Raw genomic sequence first — 8,444 nt, 5'->3', positions numbered from 1 at the left:
CACACCTGGCTCTTGCCACCTCTTTTAAAAAAGTTTTGGGGGGTCGCCTTGTGGCGCAGTGGGTTAAAGCCCTGGCCTGAAGCACCGGCATCCCATATAGGCTCCGGTTCGAGTCCCAGCTGCTCCACTTCCGATCCAGCTCTCTGCTGTGGCCTGGGAAAGCAGTAGATGATGGCCCAGACTTGGGCCACTGCACCCGTGTGGGAGACCAGCAGAAGCTTCTGGCTCCTGATTTTGGATCGGCCCAGCTCTGGCCATTGTGGCCATTTGGGGAGTGAACCAGTAGATGGAAGACCTCTCTCTCTCTCTCTCTCTCTCTGTGTGTGTGTGTGTGTAACTGTCTTTCAAATAAATAAAAATAAATAAATAAAAAAAGTTTTGGAAGATTTATTTCTTCGAAAGGCAGAGTAACAGTGGAGAGAGAGAGAGTTTCTATTCTCTGGTTCACTCCCCAGATGCCCCCAACAGCCCAGGCTGGGCCACGGGGAAGCCAGGAGCCAGGAACTGCATCTGGGTCTCTCAGACCCAAGCATCATTTGCTGCTTTTCCAGGCGCATTAGCAGGAAGCTGGATCGGAAGTGGAGCAGACAGGACTCCGGGCGGTGCTCCCATATGGGACGCAGCTGTCACAGCAGTGGCTTAACCTGCTGTGCCGCAGCACCTGCTCACTCCTCCTTTGGGCGCTCGCTGTTAAATGCAGCTTTGGCAACCAGACACTGAGCCGACAGACCCGGGTTCTAGTCTTCACCCTGCCACTAACATATAGTGGAACATGAGTCACTTGCCCTCTCTGAGCCCACACTTCTGCACCCGTAAAACAAGAAAGCAGCAGGGTCTCTGAGGGCCACTGCAGTCCCAAGACTTTAGGAAACTTAACAGAGGCCCAGCAACCACAGGCGGAAGGGGGCGCTGTGGGAAGCCGCAGAGCAGCCAATCAGGTGCACTGTGACGTGTGATGTCAAGGGTCGCCGGACAGATTACCCAGGGCTCTGGAGTGCGCATGTGCCAGAGCTAGCAGTGTCAAAGGGCGGGAGCGGGAGGGCGCGAGGCTGGGTGCTGGGCCTGGAGCACTCGAAGCTGGTGGCTGCGAGGGCTGAGTGCCAAGCCCTGGAGGACGGTGAGAGGCAGATGAGAAGGCTAGTGGAGGTGAGTGGTGGACCCGGGGCCCACCTGCCTGTCTGGACTGAAGGTTCAGGGGCACCACTCCGGGGCCTGGGGGCGCCAGGCCAGATGGAGGGTCTGCTAATGGGTGGGACCCTCAGCTGGAGAAATTCCGGGCTGACCCTGAGTCCACCGGCCCCATGTCACAAGGGTGAAGGTCAAAGGTCAGGAAGTAGTGGGGGAGGGTCTTCACTATCCAGGGCCTGCTGGGGGGGGGGGCTCTCTTGGAGATCCCACACTGTCCTGGGTGTGAGGATCCTTTGAGAACCCACCCTGTTCTGGGCACCACAGGCGGGCAGATGCACTGGAGCTTGCTTGCTAGTGGGAACAGGAAACGGCCAACAGGGGGCAGCATCAGATGGTGGGGAGCACTGAGGAGAGAGACGCCAAAGGGGGGTGCCACAGAGGAGTGACCAGGCTGCTTCCTCTTGGAGCCGTTAGAGCAGAGTGGGGAAGGGGCAGGGATAGCATGAAGGGGGTTAGGTATCAGAAGATCGCTCTGGCCGGAGAATCAGAGAGACCAGGTGGTCCCCACAGCAGTGGTCAGGCAAGAGCTGGGGTAGTAGCCGGTGAGAACTGATGGGGTTTGCAGGTGGGGCGATGATGGGGCTTGAAGGAAGACATCAATGGGGTGACCCCTAGCAGTTTGGGCTCCAACGACTGGATGGGTGACGGCGCTGATTACCAAAGGTGGGGAGATGAGAAAGGAACAGGAGTCCAGAGGTCTGTGTTGGGTATGTTCAACCGCAGCTGCCTATTCGTCCCCTACGGGGGGCTGTGCTCAGAGGTCATTTGGATCTGTGGGTCTGCAGCTCAGGGGCGAGATCAGGTCTGGACACGTGCATGCGGGATTCCTGGCCTGGGAAAGGTGTGGAGCCCTTCCCTAAGAGAATCCTGACTCTCAAGGGGGTGCCCCTCCCAAGAGTCCTGTGGATGCTTTTGATGGAAATCCTAATTAATCTCATTCGCTTCTTGAGCTGCCGGGTTTAGGTCCTAGCTACCCTGCTATGCATAAGACATGCTTCTGTCCTCAGTGGATTTTCAGTCTACCCTGTGAAACAAGTGTGTGAACAACTAGCTAGAATACAAGGAGCAATGAAACCGATTCAAAACAAGTGAGGGGGCCAGCACTGTGATGTAACCGTTAAAGCTGCCACCTGCAGTGCCGGCATCCCATATGGGCACCGGTTTGAGTTCTGGCTGCTCCACTTCCAATCCAGCTCCCTGCTGATGTGCTTGGGAAAGCAGTAGAAGATGGCCCAAGTCCTTGGGCCCCTGCACCTGCGTGGGAGACCTGGAAGAAGCTCCTGGCTCCTGGCTTCAGATAGGCACAGCTCCGGCTGTGGCGACTAATTGGGGAGTGAACCAGCAGATGGAAGACCTCTCTCTCTCTCTCTCTCTCTCTCTCTCTCTCTCTCTCTCTGCTTCTGCCTCTCTGTAACTCCACCTTTCAAATAAATCTTTCAAGAAAAAAAGTGAGGGAGCAGAAGCTGCAGGTGTGGAGAGGAAGGCAGAGAACAGGGCAGGAGTTTGGGAAGAATTCACAAGTGTGTATTCTCCAAGGGAGGGGTTCTGACTGTATGGGGAGGGTGTGGAATAACAGGATGCCTCTTTGGAAAACTTTTATCTCACAGGAGAGCGACAGAGAGAGAAAGAGACAGAGAAAGAGAGGTCTTCCATCTGCTGGTTCACTCCTCAGATGGCTGTAACAGCCGGGGCTGGGCCAGGCGGAATCCAGGAGCCAGAGCTCCATAGGATGCCCTTCGCAGGAAGAGGGAGGGGAGGAGGGGTGTGGGGTGAGCAGCACCAGGGGGCTGTGCCCACCCTCATGCCTTGTCCTCTTAGCAAGGCAGTGCTAGAAAGATCCTTTCTGGGGTGAGACATCCAGACACTTGTGAGCCAGGGAGCTTCCTCCCCAGCCTCCTGGCTGCTGGTCCCGCGGGCCCAGAACCTCTCCCCGGTAATTGCTTTCCATAATGTGTTTGCTCCAAACCAATTTCACGCCTCTGTGAGGACTCCGCCCTGCACTGGAGGCACGGACCTCCCCACCACCAGCCTACCCACATGTGAACGGGAGGGCTCACACACACAGCACATGCTGAGCACAAGACACACAGAGTTCAAGTACTTGGACACAACAGACAGAAACCTATATGCGTGCATACTAGTCTATAAGACACTTAGGTGCAACATCCCCCTCCAACTCCCGCCCTGTCCAACCAGTGCATTCACAATTTAAGCACCCTGTGCGCTCACCGCCCCCGCCCCCTTCCTGGTCCCATTGCCCTCGGCGCATGTGCTTGAAGAACGCAAGGGGGCGCTGCAGCACCCCGCACCGCCCTCGCGGTGTCTGCAGTTGAGCGCTGCTGCCACCAGAGGGTACCCGCGGACAGGGCCCGACGCTGACCACCGAAAGAGGACTTTGTCCGGCCGGTAACTTGGAGGAAGAGACCTGTCGGCTCTGGCTTTTGAATGCTTCGTTGGTACTGCTTGCCAATACATGAAGGAGAGGCCGAATGGTGAAGTCTGGCGTAGGCCCAAGCAGAGATGTGGTTTAGATTAAAAAGAAAACTCCGCCATAGGAGCATTTCCCAAAGGGGTGGAGTAGCCAGAGCAGGACAAGTCAGAGCCTGTGGCCAGTTAAAGCAGCGCGTCTAGACAACGGGATGAGGCGCTTGCTCAGAATCGGCCTGCTCCTGGTTCAGCAGAACCGCAGTTTTCGGTTGGTGAAGAAGGCAGCCAGTTCCGAGCAGATGAGACGGAGCATCTGGCCTTGGTGCTGATGTGAGAAGAAGGAGCTCTTTTTGAACTTCTTTGTTATTAATTTTTATGTATTTGAGAGAGATCTTTTGTCTGTTGCTTCCCTCCCCAAATGCCTCACAGCAACCAGGGTTGGACCAAGCCAAAGCCAGGAGCCTGGAGCTCCATCCTTGTCTCCCACATGGGTGGCGGGGCCCCAGGACTTGAGCCATCATCTACTGTCTCCCTGGGTGTGTATTAACAGGAAGCTGCTTTGAAAGCAGAACTGGGACTTGAACCCAGGCATTCAGAACTGGGAATGTGGGTGTCCCAGGTGTCAGCTTTATTTGAAAGAGCTACAGAGAGAGGGAGAGAGAGACAGAGACACACAGAGAGAAAGAGTTCTTCTAACCACTCATTCACTCCCTAAATGGCCACAATGGCCAGAGCTGGGCCAGGCCAAAGCCAGGAGCCTAGCACTCCATCCGGGTCTCTCCCATGTGGGTGACAGGGGCCCAAGAACTTGGGCCATGTTCCACTGGTTTCCCAGGTGCATTAGTGGGGAGCTGGATCAGAAACGGAGCAGCTGGGACTTGAAAGCGGCGCCCACATGGGATGCTGACATTGCAGGCAGTGGCTTCACCCACCTCATCACAACGCCGACCCCTACTCTTTGTCTATTAAGTGCAAGAAGAACTTGTTTTGGAAGTTGTTTTCTCATATCAATTGATCCTTGCTTTTTGACTAGCAGAGTAGATATTAATCACTGTCTCACAGACGGAAAAGTTAAATTGAAGATGGGCCAAAGCCACATGGCCCAGTGAGTGGTCTGAACAGGAACTTTTTTAAAAAAGATTTACTTTTTATTGGGTTTGGTGCTGTGGTAGAGTAGATTAAGCCTCTTCTGGGTCTCCCACATGGGTGCAGGGGCCCAAGCACTTGAGCCATCCTCTGCAGCTTTCCCAGGCGCATTAGCAGGGAGCTGGATTGGAAGTGGAACAGCCGGGACTCGAACCGGCACCCATATGGGATGCTGGCCCTGGAGGCGGGGGCTTAACCTTCTGTGCCACAATGCCACCACCTCCCCAGACAGGAACTTAATTCTCAATCTTTTCACTCTCACTGGTACTCCATTCCTTTAATGTGGCCTCAGTTCCATGCTTGTTGAAAGGAAAGGGAAAGGAAGTGGGCAATTGCAGCAGCCACCGCGTGTGTGACACCACTGAGTACCAAGCCTACCAGGAAGTCGCACTTCGTGACCTCACAAAGCAAGGCAACGGGCTGAAGGTATAAAGGGGTTATAAAACGCAGCATCTAACAAACCTGGGCCATTCCAGGCCAGTACATAGACCCTGTGGCCTCATTCGTCCCAGTTCAGCGTTGGTCCGTAGGGGTTTGTTGGCACTAAGCCTGTGCTCTGTACGCCAGGCTGAGTGGAGAACCCACATTCTGAACAACAAGCTCTTGTCTTCAGCCAGGTGACAAACGTCAAGATCAGAACGTCTTTAACCTGGAGTCCTTGACAATGTGTATGATCCATTCTGTCCCAACAGAGAGTGACAGACTTATTAAAGTGGCCTTTTGCTGGAAGGACTGGTGGGAGGAAGATGTGTTGATGTGTATCATTCTGAGCTTTGGGGGTCACCTATTACGTTATTTTATTACCTACGTAAAGATTGAATGCGATTTTCAAAAAGATTTATTTATTTGAAAGGCAGAGTTAGAGAGAAGCAGAGGCAGACAGAGAAGTCTTCCATCTGCTGGTTCACTCCCCAGATGGCCACCACTGTCAGAGCTGGGACGATCCGAAGCCAGGAGCTTCCTCCAGGTCTCCCACACCGGTGCAAGGATCCAAGCACTTGTGCCATCTTCTACTGCTTTCCCAGGCACATTAGCAGGGAACTGGATTAGAAGTGGAACAGCCAGTACTTGAACCAGCATCCATATGGGATGCCGGCACTGTGGGTGGCAGCTTTACCTGCTACACCACAGTGCCGGGCCCATGATTTTTTTTAAATGGCTCTTCATGCCTTATTTGATTGGTGTTGTGACTGTTTACACAGCTTTAATTTCAGTTATTGTAGCCTAAAGTTTCCACAATACTTAGTCAAATCAGTAAGCCTCCATAGCAGGTATCTAACACTGTAAAACCATCATACCAGGGGCCAGTGCTGTGGCATAGCAGGTAAAGCTGCCACCTGCAGTGCTGGCATCCCATATGGGCACCAGTTCGAGTCCAATCTGCTCCACTTCCAATCCAGCTCTCTGCTATGGCCTGGGAAAGCAGTGGAAGATGGTCCAAGTCCTTGGGCCCCTGCACCTGTGTGGGAGATCTGGAAGAAGCTCCTGGCTCCTGGCTTTGGATCAGTGCAGCTTCAGCTATTGCAGCCAGTTGGGGAGTAAACCAGCAGATGGAAGACCTCTCTCTCTCTCTCTCTCTCTCTCTCTCTCTCTCTGTGTGTGTGTGTGTGTATGTGTGTGTGTAACTCAGACTTTCAAATAAATAAATACATCCTTTAAAAAAAAAAAACCATCACACCGAGGACTTGACCTCTCACTTCTTAAGGACAACACTTTTTAAAGTCTGGTCTTCTGTATCCATATGGTGAAGGTCTTGGTTAAGTTAGCAGAAGGTTGTTCTGAAGAGCATCTTTAGACAGAGATGTATCCTTCCCCTTAGTAGTGAGTTGGGGTGCCCAGACCTCAGCATAGGCACCTCTTCGTTCTCCAGTGACATCTTCCCAGCAGACTTGTCTCTCTGCACTTCCATTGAGTTTAACACAGAGCCAGGGGAGACCAGAAGTTCATGGCAATGCCGCTGTTCCTCATTCACCTCTCTGATGAATTGCCAGTCGAGACAGAGCCAAAGAAAGCACCCCCCCCCCCCGACTCCCACCTTCTTTCTCAGTCCCACCCTGGCGACAGTGTCTTTCAGGGTGCTGATTTTGTTATAGGATTCATTTGAAATGTAGAATTACAGAGAGAAAAGGGGACACAGAGAGAGAGGGAGAGAGAGGGAGAGAGAGGGAGAGAGAGAGAGGTGTCTTCCATCTGATGCTTTACTCCCCAAATGGCTGTGATGGCCAGGGCAGGGCTGAGACAGGAGCCTGCAACTCCATCCGGGTCTCCCACATGGGTTCAGAGGCCCATGCACTTGGGCCATCTTCCACTGCCTTCCCAGGTGCCTTGGCAGAGAGCTGGGTGGGAAGTGGAGCAGCCGGGACCCATAAAGAATGCCGGCATCACAGGTGGTGGCTTAACCTGCTGTGCCACCATGTCAGCCTCTCGGGGTGCTGACTTTAAGTACATCAGCCTGACACTGGCCAACACAGCTTTGCTGGCTGGAAGGAATGTCCCTGAAATCCACTCTCACTCCCCTGCTCTGTCTTGGCTGCAACCCTAGGATTCTGCTGTGGGTTTTCTTGCTCCCCTGAAACAAATCAACTCCCCCACCTAAACTGCATCTTCCCAAACTCACTCGGCTTTGCTATTTAACTCACTTTAACGAGCGTGGCTCTCTCCGGCCCCAACCGGGTAGCTGTTTGCTGAGAACCAGACGCCACTCACGGTAGCTGGCCAGGCTTGCTCTGTGCCCTGAAACCGCGGCCACTTTTCTTCTGTTGACTTGCCTGTTTTAAGTCACTTTCTTGCCCACTGACCTGAGCCGCCTATCAGGCCAAAGTGCCCGTGACTTCTGCCTCTGGGCTGACAACTCCACGGGCTGGGAATCAGGAGGAGGGGGACAGTAAAAGGCGCCATGTCGCTGCGTCTGAGAATGGGGGAGGTGAGCAGAGTCATCCGCAATTAGCGGATAATTAGCGCTGCTGACCCTTGGGGCTCATCAGGGCTCCTGGGGCCAGCCCCCAGCAATCAGCCAGGGCAGGTCGAGAGTGTCAGGCCCGGGAATGAATAGGGCTCATCAGCAGAGCCGGAGCCAGGGAGCCAATCAGGGAAATTAATAGCAGAAGAGAGGCAGAGAACGCCAGGGAGGGAGACACAGACTGACAGACAGACAGACGGGACTGGGATATGGAATGAGAGGTGGGAGAGTTCATCAAACAGGACTAGGACTAGACATGAGGGCCAAACAAGGGAGGATGGGAGAGACGGTGGGGAGAGGGGAGAGGCATGGACTGGTGGGTACGTGGCCAGTGTGGGCCCTCGAGGAGACTGCCCACAGAGGCGACAGCCGGACACCACGGAAGTCAGCCCCGGAGGAGGGGTCGAGGAAGGAGGGGGAGAGCCCAGGTCAGGCGAGCTGAGACCAGAGGACCGGGTGCGCACCGGAAGACGCGACGGGAGATCCAGGGCCCGGACCCAGTGACCCTCGGCCGAGCGCGCCCCCTGCCGTCCCCGCCTCGGCCGCTCCAGGAGCCGGGCGGGGGGTGCCGCGGACGGAAAGGCGCGCCCGGAGGAAGGGCTGGGGGTCCGACGGGGAGAGGGCGGCGGCCGCGATGGGCCTGCCCGGCAGCCGGCACCCACGGGGCGCCCTCCGGGCCTGCCTGCCCGCCTCCCCGCGCCCGGCCCAGTCGCCCCCTGCGCTC

This window comes from Lepus europaeus, chromosome 5 (assembly GCF_033115175.1).
Source record: "Lepus europaeus isolate LE1 chromosome 5, mLepTim1.pri, whole genome shotgun sequence".
Classification (NCBI taxonomy): Eukaryota; Metazoa; Chordata; class Mammalia; order Lagomorpha; family Leporidae; genus Lepus; species Lepus europaeus.
Note: the sequence above shows the minus strand (reverse complement) of the source record.